We start from the raw sequence: 15,665 nt of genomic DNA on the forward strand, positions 1-15,665 counted from the left end.
GTCCCAGCTAGAGGCTGAGATGAAGAGAAGTGAGTCTCAGGGAAATGCAGCCAGGTCCAGATGACAACCCAGTACTGTAGGACTTGGAGCCACTGCCTTCCTCTGCTTCCAGGGAAAAGGCTGTTCTTCTGTTTACTCCTGCATGCCTTGGTTGCCTGTTTGGAAGGTGACATTGGTACGCCTCTTGCCAAACGTCTGTGTAATTCCTTAGCAATTGCTCTCCACTGCTGGGATGGATGGCTGTGTGCTGCCATGAGACACACACTGGCATTAGTGGCACCCTTGTGGAATCTCAGTGACCCCCTGTGCTCATAGGAAAAGAAACAACAGCATGACTAGAAACAATGAAAAATCAGCTCCTCCACTTTTCTCTCCATTGCAGGATGCAAAGTTAATTGTGTTTAATGCCTCCAAAGCAAATGGATACTGAATTTTAGTGACTTTATCCATCATCAGTTCAGGACAGATACACCATTTGTGATTTCTACACTTAGAATCTTACAATCATGCAATGCTATCAGGTTTGTGTGTCAAGCTTTTGATAGCAGGGGGGCTACAGGTGTGGCTTCTGTGAGAAGCTGCCAGAAGCTGCCAATGTCTGATAGAGTCAAGACAGACTTGCCACTGGCCAAGGCTGAGTCCATCAGGGGTGGTGGACGGTGGCAGCATCTCTGGGACAACATGTTTAATAAGGGCAGAGAAAACCAAGCCTTGCACAATTGCAGCTGGAATGAGGAGGGAGCATCTGTGAGAGATACAGCTCTGCAGACAGCAAGGTTGGGGGAGAAGGAGGGGGAGGAGATGCTCCAGGCACCAGAGCAGAGATTCCCAAGCTCCAGATATCCTGCCTAACACCCATCCAGCACAACCTGAGGAAATTTAATCTTGTTGCTTTTTACCTGGGAGAAGAGATGAACCCCTACCTCATTCAGGCTCGTTACAGCCTCCTTTCAGAGAAGGATAAAATCTCCCCTAAGCCTCTTCTTCTCCAGGCTTCCCCAGTTCCCTCAGCTGCTCCTCATCAGACTGGTGCTCCAGACCCTTACATTGCACAGGAATATGATCCTTAAAACCTGGTAGCTGGGACAAAGTGTTGGACCCTTTCTGTCATTGGACCAGTAATTGGAATTGCAAAACGCCTCACAAAGTGTGGGTGAGGAACTACAGTCTAAGAGTCTTGCCAGAAATTGCACCAGTTGTGCTGACAAATAGGGCAAGGATGAAGCTGAATTTAGGAAAACTGTAGCTATTAATATTTTCTGCTTTGCTAGAAGTAAAAAAAAACAGTGGAAGTAAATTGGTTAGTCTGCAGGATCCAGCTGTTAAATAGCAGCTTTCCCAGTTCCAGTGGGAAACGCTTTGCCTTGTGGTACTTGGGATACAGTAATATTGCCTTGCATTTTTGTTCTCTTCTATATCTGCAGAGTCATTTCCTCCATCTCTGCAGTTACTTCTGTCATCTCTTGTGCCTTTTAATATTCCACAGTAACTCTCAGGTGAAGCACCAGAGGCTGAGGGGAAATTGGGCTTTCTCTACTGGAGCCTCTTTGTGCAGGTTTTCTGTTTGCTGATTACTATCTTGAACAAGCAGAATCCTGACAAATGAAAGGGGGTAAGGGGCTGCTCCTGTTGAGCTTTTGTACCTTTTCCAGGTTGTTTTCCTCTGCTGGCTGGGTTACAGAGATACAATCACAAAGCTTTAATACTCTTGCTTTGGGGTGAGGGATTTCTAGCTCTGCAAGGTGGATTTCACTGAGCTTGATGATGTGGGAAGGCAGAGACTGCAGGACAGGCTGTGCAGGGCTGCAGCTCTTCCCCATTATGATTGGAGCTCATCACATGCTGGGTGAGGATAACGCTGTAAGGGGTGACCAGCCACAGTATGGCAATGCAAAACAACCCACTGCACTTCTGTTGGAGGGGATTTAAAAAGATCCTCTGCAGTGGGTTGTTCTGAGCCTGGGTTTTATCCCAGTCCATGTGTCTTACAGGTGTTTGGGTATGAGGGTCATGGGAACAGCATCTCGACAGCCTGGTGGGATCTCCTCGTTTTGGAGGGCATACAGCTGCTGTTTGCCCTTCATGCATGGTCAAGCATTCCCAGCTACAAATAGGCAGTCTGAGCCTCATCCCTCCCTGCTCTGTGCTTTAGTCTCTTGCTGTTTTCTTTCTCTTGCCCTGCTCTGATACTTCCTTCACACTTCTGCTGGTCCTCGATCACCAGCAGCCAGGGCATTGCAACTGTCTATATTTTAACTTAAAGTGAATGGCATCTTTTCTCCTGGCAACAAGCTGCTTTGCTTTCTTCCCCTCTCCTTCAATAAAAAGTGACAAGTGCTCCTTCACAGAGCAGTGCAATCAAAGGAGCCGCTCACAGAGATCTGTCAGAAAGTTGTGCACTCTCTGCAAACTGTTTCACTGTGGGACCGCTTAAATAGAGTTCACATCCTTCCCATCTCTCTCCCTCGTGTGACAGTGCCTTGCACCCCTTCTGATGATATCAGAGCTTATCTCATCACGCCTTATCTGAATAATCAGCTCTGGGTTTTTGAAACCATCTCAGGGGGATTTCTTTGGCTCTGCAAAGCTCTGCAATGTGGTAGATGCAGCTGAGAGCTGCACAGAGGGCTCTGCTCCCTGTTCTGACACCAGCACCTGCTAATTGCTGGGTCAATATATAAGGAGCTTTTCTAACCATTTCAGGATGCACTGATGTGCGTCTTCAACAGTGGTTCAGGCAATCAGACACTCTTTGGATGGAGGGTCTCATCTTGCTGAGTGCCAGCGCTGCCTAGCAGCAAGGGAGCCTCTCAGCAATGCTGCAGATCAATAATGTCTCTTGTTCTCCTCCAAATTCCCTGGTGCCCGGGAGTTTACCTCTCCCATCTCCACCTCCAGCAATGCTCCTCAGCACTGATGAGCATCTGTTACCCACTGTCTCAGTGCCAAGCTTTTGCCAGTGTGTGTTGGAGGCATCTTGGTTGAAAATGCTGCTGTTCCTGGTCACAAGCTGCTGAGGATCTGTGTTACCCAGGGCAGCCCCACTCTCAGAGGGATTGTCTGTCAGGCTCCTTTTGGGCTGCAATGGCAGCCTTTGCAGCGTGGCAGTGGATTCAGCAGAGACCATTGCAGGTGGATATGGCTGTGCCCCTTTGCTCACCACAGTGAATATGGGCAGGGCATAAGTTTGACATTAAATGCATGATTAAATTCCACTCAGGGAAAGGCTGCCTTTTGTAACCTGGCCTTGCAATTAGGAAGGGGAAGGACTGCCACAGCCACGTGTGCTGGCACAATCCAATTCCTGGTGTGGAGATGTTGGCAGGAGAGTTTGGCACTACTGCTGACGGAGCAATGCAAAGGTGAATTTTTCATCTGTGTTCCTAGAGATGACCCAATAATGTGCACTGGAATCCAGAATTTCTAGGAAGGCATTGCTCTCAATATTTCTTTGTTTTTTTTTTTTGTTTTCTTATTTGTATCTACAGTATTGGCATTGTTTAATCCCAGCTGGCAACTAAGAACCACATCACTTGTTCACTCCCTGCCCTCCCAAGTGAGATGAGGAGGAGACCTGGATAAAAGGTAAAACTCATGTGTTGAGATAAGAACAGTTTAATAATGGAACTAAAGTATAATAGCAATGTTAACAACAACAATAATAACAACAACAAAATTGTTGTTGTTGTTGCTGTTATGAAAAGAAAATAGAGAGTGGAATAAAAACCAGGATGATTTTCTTTCAAGTGATTCACAGTACAATCTCTCCACACCCACAGAGGGATGCTCAGCTTGTCCCCATGCGTCAATCAGTGGTTCCTCCCAGTTAACACACTGAGCATGAGGAATATCCCCTTGGCATGTCCATGGCTATCCTTGCCATGCTCCCTCCCAGCTCCTCGTGCACCTGCCAGGGCATGGTACACTGAGAATCCCTGATTCACAGTAAGCACTGCTTAGCAATGGTTAAACATCCGTGCATTATTGACATTATGTCCTCCAAAATCCAAACCACAGCCCTGTACCAGCTACTGAGAAGAAAATTGACTGTATACCAGCTGAAACCAGGACAAGTATATTTCAGTGAGTTATTACCACCATTGTTAGGTTATTTTTTATGCTGCTAATTTAAATGAATATTGCTTTATCGAGCATAGATGTACATTGGTATGAGCAGTAGGAAGCTCAGAAAACTACTTTGCAAGTATTCTCCTTCTGCTGCTGTGCTAAATGAAACTGAAACACTCTTCCTTGCAGTGGTCTGTGCAAGATAGCTGGACTTTTTACATTTTGTAATTAGTTTCTAGATGATTATCTATTAATATTTCATGCTTGATTCCATGCCAATGTCTGCTTTTGGCCAAGGTCTTTTTTGACCATCCTCTTTTGCATATTAGTACTAAGCTTCTGAAGAAAACACTGCTTTTGCTGAAATCTGGGAGACTGCACTTGCTGAGCAGACTGGGGCAATTTGGGAACTTCAATAATTACTCCTTCATCCCCAAAAGTCTGCTTATACAGCACATAAATGTGAACTAACCTTTAGGAATCCTCTGCCGCTCTGACACCTAATATCAAACTTACACTTTGCAACAGGACAGAGGATGTATAATTTATGAGCTAGTGAAGAATCTTTAATTAAACCAGTATTTTCTAAATTTTGACTGAATTTAATTCTAATCTAACCGAAAGAAGCAATCCAAGTCCAGCTGAGGTTTTCCTTAAATACCACCCTTGTTATCTGGGAGACTTTGAATCAAGTAAGATAGATGGTTTTAATTTCCATGTTCTCAGTGTAACACTTGGGGTCAATGTTTGCATACTTATCATAGGCAGTTTACCCCTGACAACCACTGTAATTGTTCAACTTTTCCTTGGTGAAGACCTGATTGACTATTATGCACTGTATTTATTTTGTCTCACACTAAAATATAGATGATTGATTATTCCATTATTCTATTGACCAAGGCTGTAACAAGGTGTGACAAATACGTGTCATTACAGTCCATAACCAGCTGTGGAAGGTGGTGCAGTCAGGTAGGAGAATTTTAATGCACATGAATCTCTGGAAAGCCTTAGCAAACTTTGAGGACACTGTATTTAAAAGACGTTACCTGAATTAATTGTATTCATTTCTGCTAGGTACTTGCTAAGGATGAAAAAAGAAAATAACAGGTCCTGATCTGAAAAGCTTAGACTGTGATTGAGAGTCCATGGGAGCCAAGGGAGATTCTTCCAATGAGTTCCTGGGTTTTGACAGGGTCCTGAGGATAATCCTGTTTACTTCACTGAGAGTTGTGTCAGCCCTGAAAAAAAATCTCCATTTTTTAACTGCATTAAAATGTGCAGAGAAAGAAGTGTCTTCTGTCAGTGATGTAGCACATTAATGTGAATTATATGCACATATCAAGGGGAAAGAGAAAAATCCTGTATGTTAAAGCTCTTTATCTGCAACTTGGTCTTTGAAATGTATAATTTAATTATCTTTAAACTGCTTCGTTCCTTCTTAAAATAAATAATATTTAATTTTCCTTTTAAATATCACGCATTGATGGACACAGCACTGGGGACTGTGGCAATGAAATGGTGTTGAACCAGCCACTGGAAATTAGTATTAATAAACAATGCATTTGCTACCAGTCTGTCACATTAATTAGTCTTCAGAATGTGTCAGAGCTTTTCATTTGTATTTAACATTGCCTGAGCTTACCGCCAATTAAATACAATGTTGTTATCAACTCAACTCACACGTGATTACACTGGATTAATGTAGTTCTTTTCTTTGATCCACTATAATTAAAAATTAGAGTTGTGATTTTAAACAAGTGTAAAAATATAATCAGTTTGTATATGCAGCTTCCTTTTTCTTCTAATGTACTTTAATAACATTCACCTCCAAGGAACAGCTGTGGGAGCCCTGGGCCCTGTTTAGCAGCTCAGAGGAGACTTTAGCATTTTGGAATTGCTGGAAGAAGCCCTTTGTGAGTCCCTGTTCTTGCCCCCTGTCCAGATGTTTCTGATGATGTTTTGGAGTGGGACCTGGGACCCTTCAGCCCCCAAGTCCTCCACAAGAACTCACCAGATGCAAGCTGAAAGAAAATAGTGCCTCTAAACTCCCTACTGTTTCCCTTGAAGCCTGATGGCTGCTCCGTGCCCAGGGGGCTCTGATGGCTGGGAGCACCAGAGAGGGATGTGCTGTGCATCCTCCTTCCCCCGCTGCCACAGAGCCCAGGGACATATGGAGACATGGCCTGGTGTAAAATGGGCCACTGTGGCTGTTGGGTGGATGTGTGTGACAGCCCCAGAATAACCAATCTACCCATCCTTGACTTTTGAGGCTCCGGTGTTCCACTGAGCTTGATTTTGGCACCTGCCACCTAGCAGGGGTAAGGGACAGACAAAATGCCACCGCTCAAAGCAGAAGGATGCTGTTTCCCATCACTTCCCACTTCTCTGCTGCTGACAGACAGGGCTCACCCAGCGGAAAGGCTGGAGGAGGCTGCTCCTCTGCTGGAGCAGATAGAAGTAATTAGTCAAATCACTGCGGCGCAGAGAGGGAAGCTGGCCCATCTCCTCTGCACCACAAATGACTCATTGCACAAAAACTTCAGAAAAGGGGTCTTTTTCCCTCTTCTACTTGGAGCAGGGAAACAGAGAGATGAGTTTTTCAAAAGGCCACCAAGGCTTTTATTTGAGAGCTTTGTCTTCCAGGTCTCCTAGGACCACTGAGAAAGTCATGACCTGAATAAATGTCATCAGCAGTCACTCTGGGAGAGACAGAACCAAGAGCATTTCTGCCTCTTGAGGGAGCGTAGCCATGACCTGGTGAGCAGCTGGCAGATAGCTGGTGACTTGTTATTCACCAGCCTGACAGACCTTTCATACCACGTGTGCCCCAGCGGTGCTGGATCCTGTGGGAATAAGGCAGCCCTCACCTTGTCCATACCAGCCATGTGGGGAGTGCACAGCAAGGGCATGCAGCCCCTGCAAAAGCACTCCTGGCTGGAAGAACATCTCCCCAGCAAGCAGAAACAGAGAGAGACCTGCTCTCTTACTTTTTGCCTCACCTGTGAGGAGCAGTCAATGCTGTGCCTGCTGAAACATGCTCAGCTCAGCTGAGTCTTGCCCACTGCCGTGCTCCACCGGCTGCCGCTGCAAAGGGCAGAATCCTGCAAGAGGAGTTTGCCCGTCCCACCATTCCCAAAGCTCCCCCCGTGACCTTCCTCACCCATTTCCAAAGCAGAGGAGCAGTAACTACGCAAAGAACTAGGGCTGAATGAGTGGAAGGCAGTGAAAGATGAGCCACGCCTTGCTGGCCCCTCGGTAAGTAACACAGTGTTCTGCTGAGGTAGTGCTCTTTGTGCACATAATAAGTAGCCTTCCAGTGAGATGAAACCTCAGGCTCCTGATTCAGCTGATATTTCTGGCAAATTGTTGACCTATTGCAGTTTATTCAGGATTTTTCTTGTCCTGGTAGAGTGGCTCTAACAGTGACAGATTTGTCATTCTGTTTCTAACAAATATGCGGCTGAAACTTGTACCTTGAAGCATCCCAGATAATAATTGTTTCTGTGCTCCACAATAACACTCTGTGTTTATAGGCAAGGAAAAGAATTAATTTAATATTAATAAGATTTAATATAGCCAGTGCTAGCTTGTGTCACAGAATAACTCATAGGGACAATTTTAATTTCACCTGACGTTTATATTGATGATTTCTCTCCTGGGCTGGAAACAGAGGACAGTGTGGCTGCACCCTGGGCACTGAGAAGGGCAGCCCTGCTAACAAGAAGTGGCTGTGGGGAAAGGGTTCAGGAGATCCACTTGTCACCTGGAAAAAATTTAAAGGAGAAAGCAGGAAAATGGCCCTTCTTTCTGTTCACCTTGGGAAGGAACAACTGCAGAAGCAGTCTCCTTGCCTGGGTGTGATGCAGTGGGTTTGATGGATTAAATGCCGCTCTTTTAGAGTTTTCCCTGCTTTACTGTAGCATGAGCAAAAGTACATTTCTTATGTCACTTCAAAGAGGAGATGTGTCAAATCATAGAGCACCATGCTGGAAGTGATCTCAAGGATCACCTGGTCCAACATTTTTTGGCAAAAGCAATGTCAGACAAGATGGTCAATCATCCTGTTCTGCTGAATCTTAGAAGTGGCCAATGTCAGGGAATCCAGCACTTCCCTGGGGAGATTATCCCACTGGCTGATTGCTCCTACTGTGAAAAATTTTCCTCTTGTGTGTAGTTGGAATTTTCCCAGAAGTAATTTGTACTCATTATCCCTCCCTTTTCCCTGTGACTCCTGTGAAAAGGGAGTCTCTGTCTTCTTTGTAGCCACCCTCTAAATAGTGGAGCATGGATATAAAGGCCTTCTCAAAGGCTTCTTTTCTCAAGGCTGAACAAACCCAGTTCTCTCAGCCTTTTCTCACATGCCTGCCCTTCCCAGTCCTTGGCTCACCTCTGCAGCCTCTCTCTGGACTCTCTGCCTGTTCACATCCTTCTCATGTCACAGGCCCAGAACAGAGCACATATTCCAGGTGTGGGCCAACTAGTGCTGAGTGAAATGGGATAATGACTTCCTTTTGTCTGCTGGTGATGCCCCTGTTGATGCCACCCAGCACCCTGCAGTGCCCCTTTGCTGCAGCCATGCACTGCTCACTCACACTGAGCTTGTAATGCAGTGACAAACCAAATCCTGCCTTGTGCTTTGCCACCTGTTAAACCCAGCAAGAGGCTCTGATCAAACCCCTCCTCTGAGAATTGCTAAAAGGCTTTTATTAGCAGTGAGATGCAGCCTGCAGGGACCTGTCACACTGATGTTTCCCTGACAGGGGTCAGAGATCAAACAAACTTCCTCAGTGATGTATGTCCAAGTTGTCTTTCATATCCTTTCAATATCCTTTGGCCTCACATTTCGTATCACATTAAGGTTTTTTCAAAATACTTACGTTTGAGATGGAACTCAGGCTGGAGCTTGTTCCAGCCTGGAGGTGAGCACTGCAGTTGCACAATTTTTTGGGGTGTTTGCCCAGAAGTCAGGCAAAGCATCCTCGGCTGCCATGGGCTGGATCGCCAGTGCAGCTCAGCCTGCATGAGTGAGGATGCTGCAGATAGCTGAGGTCTTGGGAATTGCTAATGAATCCAACTGCTCTGCCAGCAAACTATCCTGGGTCCCCCACTGGCTGTGTAATTAAAATGGGGACTGTATGGGTGTGAAGTTAATGCTGTATACATAATGTATCTGTCCCAAGGTAAGCCTTCACATCTGTTCTCTGTAAAAGTGTAAGTGCAGGATATAATTGAGTGAGTGAGAAATAGTTTGAGTGGAAAGTAGCGCTGTCCACCAGCAGCTCAACCCATGCCTCACTGCAGAGAGCAGTGAGTCTAACCAGCCAGAGTTAGAGCTGGCATAAAAGCAGGCTGGAGGCGCTCCTGGTTAAAAACATCGATGGCTTAGATTTTAAATTTTTCCACTTTATTTTGTCATTGAGGACAAAGAGAAACCTCAGCCTGTTAATGCCACCAGCTCTCCATTTCACACTGACGTTCCCAGGGATATCAGAACTGCCCATAAAGTGTCTGTCACCTAATGAAAATTGGAAAAAAACTCTTCCAGGCTTCTGCACACCCCTGTCACTCATAAATAAATTGTTACTTAACCGTTGTCTGCCCACCTCTTCCTGCTGCTGGAGCTAAAGATGGAGACAAACTTTCCTCAACAACCGCTGCTCTTCTGGGTGTGGGAGAGCTGCTGCAGTTCAGGGAGAGCTGCCAATGAGACAGAAAAGAGGGGGAAATACCTGTCCTGGCATTTTAGGAGTGGAAGTGTCTGCAAGTGCATTTGTGGAGTCAGAAAGGCTCACGCAAAAGATTTGCAGCTCTAGACAAAATCTAAACTACCCACCCAGGCTTTTCTTTCCACCTCAACTACTTCTGTTTTTTTTTTGCTAAATGTCAGTTTGCTTGTCAGCCTCCGGCTGGGGTTTTCATGTTATTCCCTCACTTCTTTCAGTAGGATCCCTTTGCCAGAGAAGGAGAGAAATGTCACAGCATGACAGCTCCTCTGTCCCAGCTGCACATGTGAGCAGGGGGCCTCTAGCAGCAGCCAGCACACGGGCCTGGACAGACAGACAGACAGACAGCACAGCTCCTGATGGGGGGCAGCAGGAGCAGAATGGTGTAAGGGCACCTGTCACACCCAAATGCTGCAGCCGGGGGATTTAAAAGGAAAATGTGCAAATTTGGTGTTTGCACTTGGGTGGTTTCTCCTGGCACAATGTGGGATGATACGAGGTGCCTCCTGGCCTCTTTCTCTCCCCTTCCATCACCCCCCAGCACTGCCTCCTCAATACTTTGAGATGCACAATAACATTAGGTAATTTAATGGTTTATAGTATATCTAGTCACATTTATTGCTTATAATAATTTTATGTAGTATATTTATTTATGCATATAAATATATATATCCACAAATAGCCCTCTAAAAGACCTTTATATATTTATGTTTATATGACATATCTAATACATATGTAAGTATAATATAGTATATGATAATATAATATATATATGTATGCATATATTTAGAAAGGTGTTATGCATACATATGTGTCTATATAAAGACCTTTTAAAAGGTCTTTTTTATGTATGGATACAACCAGCATATATATATATATATATATGTGTATATATATATATATATATATACATAGCCACATAAATATGCATATAAATGCATGCATTTTAAATATTTAAAAACATTGGAGTTTAGCTATGTAAATACCTCTGTATATAAATATCTGAAAACTTTCTATATCTGTATCTGGTGAATATAAGCATTTTGCAGAGGGCTGTGGCTGTGGTGCTGTGCTCAGCAGTGCCCATCTCACCTGCCCAGAAGGTCTGGGGGAAGTCCCCATCTCTATGGGCTGCTGCTGCTGCCTGTTCAGGGAACTGTGACTAAATGTCCAGAACAACCTTTGGCTGAGCTTGTGTTTGAGCATTTGTGTCTGTTTCTCTGTCCCTCGATGCCACTCTATAAACAATGAGATTTCAATTCCCCCTCTGCCACGTCTCTGAGCATTTCCTGGCATCTGTCTGTGTTCAGAGCTGATAAACGTGGAGTATGCTGCAGCCTGTCCTGCGGGAGATGCACAGGTGTGCACACACCCAGGGCTTGCTGTCTTGCCACTGTTAATTTTCCCTTTTCCACTGACTGTTTTACTCACAGTCAGTGTTTCAGCCTAGTCCAAAAGTGACTCTGGAGAGTGGCTGAGGATAGGGCAGAGCCAGCAGAGATGGCTGGGTCTTTGGAGAGGAGACGCACAAGCGGAAAGGGATGCTTTGCTTCTCAGCTGCTGGATTTGACTAGAAATCTTCTGTTTAGTGTCTATAGCACAGATACTGATGGTTTGTTTATCATCTGCAGCCTGGTTTTCATCAGGAGAGGCTTGGGATTCAGTGTTCCCTTCCCTTCTGGTTTCGGGACTCAGTGGGGTTTGCAAGTGCTGCTGGAGTAGACTGAGGATAGGGCAGTACCTGGAAAACTCAGCTGGGGCATGCACACCTGGGCAGCTCAAGGCAGTGCAACATTCTTGCCTACACACAGCCAAAGCTGTTATGTTGATTTTGTGCTCCCTGGAAAGACTTTTCTTTTGGCCATTTTTTTTTTCTGTATCTCTGGCTCGAAATTTATAAAGCGCTTGACCACCCAAGGAGCTTTGCAACTCCACCATCTGCATCGTCGCACAGCAAGCAGGTCCCCACCTGCTTCAGATCAGTTTAAAAGGAAAAAACTTCTAGGAAGGAACTGGAAGGGGAATTGGGAGAAAAATATCTTCTTTAAAATACCAAGAATTAGCAGAATCTAAGTGGCATAATGAAAGAAGCTTTGGCAATAAAGCAAGCTGTGTGAATAGGTCAGGAAGGGAAGGACGAAAGGAAACTTGCTTAAATTTAGACCTTGGTAAGACTATTCAAATGCACAGCTTCCACAAACAGGGCATGAGAAAGAACAAGAAGAGCAGACTGGAGGGCTATTGGCTCAAAGTACAGGGCAGGAGTATATGAACAGGTTATGTGGCCTCTTCCTCAAAGTGGGAAAAATACCTGGCTTTTGGATGAGGAGGAAGATTTGGAGCATGGACTACAGGCAGCATGGGAAAGGGACTGAATGCAAAACTGGAGGTTAAGAAAGAAGGGCAGAAATTCCAAATTCCAAACACATGAGCCCATACTGTGTTGGGTTTTATAGCTTCTGATCAGCAGGAACCTGAAACAGGACACTTTTTGGGTATTTACATAGTTTATTGGGGTTTATTTGGCACCTAAGGAGCAGGCTTGGGTTCCAAACAGCAGAGAGTGAGTGGGCAGTCCTTTTCCTGCAGTTTTCCAAGTGGGTGCTTGACCATCTTACCAGTTCAGGGGTGGGATTGTGTACAAGGAGTGTGTCTGATGTCATGCAGGTATTTAAGAAGGGCTTGCTGAGTGATCAGGTCCGATATTCAGAGCTTGGTCACATTTTTCTGAGAGAAAGACCATTTACAGAGACATGAAGGCAAATGGGATAAAATGCAACATGATTTATCAAGCAAGATTAACCTGAAATCCCTAACTGATCTTGTAGATAAAGGAAATCCAACAGTTCTCCTCCTCCAGGACTTCAGTGAATCTCCTGCCCTTGTGCTCTGAATATCTAAGTGTAAGTGGTGCTGGAGAAGATGAGGATTAATTAAGTAACTCAGAAATAGGTGATGAATTGGCTGATAGGGCCCAGTAATGGTAAGAGAGCTTTGTCAAGGACTGAGCTGCAGCTTACTTTGATCACTCCCTGTCTGCATTAAAGGCCTCAGCCGAGGAGCAGGGGCTGAGGGAACCTGGTGGGGACGATGGCAAACACACAAGGAGTTGTGTTTGGGATACTTTAGTGAAAGGACCTGGAAGACCATGAACACACAGGAGGTCAAAACCAACTGGTACAACATGGTAAGAGGAGCTCTACTGTCCCCCAAAGCCCCATGGCAAGAGGAGGCACACTCAGTTTATCGCACATGGTGCACCAAGGCTCTGAATTTCCTCGTGCCCTGCTCCGTCCCTGTGCCTGGAGGCTCGTGCAGCTGCATGTTGGATGCTGGCAGATGCCAAAAGCTGTGACACAATCAAGAAATGCTGGTGGTATCACGCCTGGCTCAGCACCCCCTTGTTCACAGCTACCAGGGAAACCTGTCACAACCACGCTCTGGTTTTCTTGCTATACTTCTCCCTGCTGTCACCCATCTCTCTGCATGCCTGATTTCTGACTAATGTAAATACACACCCCCTTCTTTAGCATAATTGAATACTAATTTCTTAATATGTGTTATTTTCCACTGTATCTCTGTTTCCCTGCTATCCATCCTAAGAGTGCCAACAATTGCTATCACTGTTTGACTGCTGTGTGTATATAATTAGAACAGTTGGCCCAGGTAATTTCTTTTTGCTTCCTTCAGTTCCTTCCTTTGCTTTCCTCTAGCTTGCTTTTTGGGGTTTTCCTTCATTTTGGTGGAAGTTTTCAAAGCAGGGTGTGTGGCTTTTAACTCTTCCACCTATTGAATTGGAGGCCACCAGCTGCTAAACCCTCTAAAATCCCTGAGTTCGTTAAACTCTCCTGAGCAGCCAACTCCTCTCATTCTCCATTCTTATCCCCAAGGCTCCAAGTGGAATTTTGTAAATGATGTTTCTGCAAGTGAATTGCCAGGTTGAGGGAATTGCCTGGCTGGTTCTATCCCCCCATGGTTGCCAAGCATCCAGGGCTGCTGGTGTTCAGCTCACCCCCAGTGTGCCCAGGGAAGGGACATGCCAGGACCTGGATCTGGCCAGCCCATCACCTCCAAGCCATCCTTGCTCCACCAATGGGGAAAGGAAAACATCCAGAGGGTGAGGGACTCATGTGGAGACACAACGCAAACCCACACTGGAGAAATTCCCACTCTCCTCTCTCCCCATGTCAGAATCTGTCTTGAAAGATTTCCTTTCACAGGGAAGCACCTGTTTAATTACAGCTATTGCAAAGACAGTTAATAGCTGATGAACACAGCAGTATATTTTAATTGAATATATTGAACACTCTGAAGGAAAAGCACAGCTCTTGACCTTTCTCATGAGTGAAATGTTAGAACAAGCTTCTCTACACTGTGAGCCCATGGAGAGCATGGAGGGGACCACCCATCGCTCTTAATGGAGCCACCCATGTAAATCCCTTTATGACAGCTAAACAATGGGCTGTTGAACATGCAATTAGTTTCATTTCATACAGTTATTGTTCATATTGGAGGGTAAAAGAGTGGGAGGGATTCTCTGGCTAAAGAAGAATTCTCTAGGTTGCTGTCTCTGGCCACTCCAGCCTCAGCCATTCCACAATAACACTTTTTTTAATGCATGGGAGACTTTGGGTGATTTAATGCTGGTGGCTGCAGTTTGTCATTGCAAAGGGACAGATCTGTAGGCTAACCACCCTCTCCTGCCTTCCAGGATCGGGACAAGAAAAGCCAGATTTATTCAGGAGGCCAGGATGCCCACCTGGGTGCAGGAGCAGCAGAGATATGGGACCCCACACCCCAGCCAGCTTCTGTCTTTATTGATTTCTAAGCTTGTGATTAAAGTTTGCTCATGCTGTACCTTCCTGAATTGGCACTTGGGTCCTTACTCCAGCAAAAACTCGCATTGATCCGTGCTGGAGCACAGGCTGAGTAAGCCCTCGGGGACCAGCTGTATATTTGCAGCATGGTGCTCTTCAGACACATGACAATTTCAGCACAATTTTGTAACATTAAAACAGCATTACCAGTGTGTCTTTAACTGGCCATAAATAGAAACCTCGACTTGTCTACAGTGGTTTGATATTCCAAGCTAGAAGAACATTTAGTCCTGGCTTGCAAGCCATTCTATCACCAAAAAGAAATTTTGTAGGTTAGGTAAGTCAAGAGCTTATTCTTGCAAAACTTCAGCCTGTGACTGTGAGCTGCAGTGAAACTGCATCTAATATTCATGTGCAGGAAAAAAAGGAAAGGCTCTTTTTAAGGCTCATTAGTGATGGCAAAAAGATACAAAAAGACCAACGCCATTTTACACTTGTAAAAATACCCCTAGTAGATTCATATTTTTTAATCTTCAGTACAAAAGCTCCATAACTACAGCAAGGCATAAGTTTCCAATGACTAGCTAACCTTTTTTTCTATAGCCTCTGGCATTAAAACTCTCAGTGAAAAGACACTTTACAGCTAGTTCGGGCAGTTCATTTTCTGTCAATCAACTCTTAGGCTGGAAGTATAAAGGCAGCAACATGACAAGATTTCTATTTTAATATCTTTACACTTGATAAGATAATCCTAGAGGAATGGTGGTGATCAAATATTTACAGGCAGTGCTCACTGACACAGTCTATTGTAAAATTAAATACATAAAATTATGTGGGGATAATGTTAATGTTGTGATAGAAGGACAAAAGGCAGTGTTCTCAAAATGAAGGTTGACTCCTCTTAATATATCCTCTGAGGCAGGACCAGCGCTGCTGGCACAGGGAACAGAGGAGCTGTTTTCATTTCACATTTTGTGACCTTTCTCTGCTTTTCAGAAGCTTGTTTGCTATTTAAACACATTTGCTTACTTAATGATCTTGATTTTTAAGTATGTAT

The sequence above is a fragment of the Poecile atricapillus genome, chromosome 9 (genome assembly GCF_030490865.1).
Source record: "Poecile atricapillus isolate bPoeAtr1 chromosome 9, bPoeAtr1.hap1, whole genome shotgun sequence".
Lineage (NCBI taxonomy): Eukaryota > Metazoa > Chordata > Aves > Passeriformes > Paridae > Poecile > Poecile atricapillus.